Source organism: Lepidothrix coronata, unplaced genomic scaffold (assembly GCF_001604755.1).
Source record: "Lepidothrix coronata isolate B3197 unplaced genomic scaffold, Lepidothrix_coronata-1.0 Scaffold51, whole genome shotgun sequence".
Taxonomy (NCBI): domain Eukaryota; kingdom Metazoa; phylum Chordata; class Aves; order Passeriformes; family Pipridae; genus Lepidothrix; species Lepidothrix coronata.
Window position 1 is genome coordinate 3,376,557 of NW_016690231.1, and position 1,907 is coordinate 3,378,463.

Consider the following 1,907-nt stretch of genomic DNA (forward strand, 5'->3'; position numbering starts at 1 on the left):
GTCTCTCATGGAGGGAGGGAGAAAATGTATGTGCTTCATCTTGCAGGTAGGGACAGGTGTTTGCACTTTCCCTGTGACGTATTTTACAACATAATTGTTGTTGGTTTTCCACAAAATTGCTTTAATTGCGAATTACACAGTGTGCTTTAACCTGCTAGGATACACAACACCTCTTTTTTTTCCTTTGTTTACCCCTTGCTGTTTCTCTCCTTCTGCCATGAGGGGATCCTTTGAACAGAGATACTTTGCCACTGGATGTGTTGAGTGTTTTAAAGACCCATAGGTTTATTTGGCTGAGGTTCACTGTCTTGTGATCATATATTCAAGAGTAGAGCTTCAAACTGATAAAAACTTTGGTTTGGTATAACCCTGAGAGATCTGCCATCTCTAGTCATGTTCTTCTTGTCTTCCTTAATTCATTTAAGGAAAGTCAGGAGAAAATTCACAAAAAGGCAATTTATCTATTTCTAGTGTCTGCAAAAATGAATTGCATGACTGACTCACGAAATGCTTACACAGGATTTTTACACTCACCTTAATGACACTAGTCTTTGCAAGTAGGAAAACAGTCATTTATTATGAATATTGAGTTTGCAGCCCTAAAGCAGATTTTATCCCCAATAGACTTCACCCCAAACCAGCAAGAGAGGAGGGAAGGAGTTGGCCAGGATGTCCCAAGTTCCCCTTTAATGAGGTGAAAGGTAGGCTGGCTGTCAGAGTACCAGACTTCTAAAGAAACAGCAAAACTGTGTTTTCCTTTGGAAAAGAAGGATAGGTGATTTCAGAGCTCATCAGCTGTCTGGGCTATGTTTTAGCAGCCAAAATGCAACACACATAACAATTCTTTGTCTGCTTTTCTTTTTGCTTGGCCCAGCAGCAATCCTTCAGTCTAATCTATAAATCTCTGGAATTACAGGTGTCTGATTTTTGGTTTTCTGAGTGGAGCACTTGTGTGTGTGGATATAGTTTGGCACACATGTGCAATGTACATGCTCCTTTCTCTCCATAACTCCCTTTTTTTTGGGAAAAGGGATTGGTAAGCAGAACATAACAAAGTGATGTGTTCAGGTTGTAAATGAATCTTTCTGTTACCACAGCTGAGCTGTGCTGTGGGGGGACAAACTCTGCTTGGATTGGAGTCTGAAATAAGTGTAGATTATACAGAAGAGTAAAGTAGTGCAGATGTGGGGTTTGTGTGCTGAAACTGCCTTCTGTCCTGGGTTCTTTCTGTTGTGTATAGATAAAAAAATCACGTCAGTGTTGTGGAAGAACTTTTTAGCAACCAAGAATGTCACTAATTTTTCTTACATAGATGTCAACCAAACAGAGGAAACTCCCTTCTTGTTTGCTTGCATGTATGGGAGTTTAAGTTCAGAAATTCTCAAGGCCCATGCCTTGAGGGAAATAAATAACATGTTTGTGAGAGCCCCTGTTCGAGAGAGTGGAGCTGAAATCAGTAGTTTACCTATGAAGGGTTGGAGTGTGAAATCAAAACTGAATATATATGATGAGATGCAAAACATTTAATCAAAGACAGCATGTTTAGCCACTGCTTTTCCTTCAATAGATTATGACCATAAGCCCGTGGTTTTCACATATTTACAGCAGATTTTCCACAGTCATGGTTCGTCCATTTCTAAATGCACATTAATGCAGAAATGACAGTTCACCAAGAGGAGCCTCCTCCCAACCAGAGATATCATTTGCTCCGAGGTGCTAAGAAATGGTTCTCATCCTGTCAGAATGTTTTTGTGAAAATAGAAGTTAGCTCACTGCTACAGGCAATGGAAAGGCTTTAAATAGCACTTCTGGAACTAAATATTCTGCATTTGGAATATTTAGGAGAAATATTAATCTTTTATGTGCTATTTTGCCTACTGGAATGACAGACATTTTGTCACTGGAAC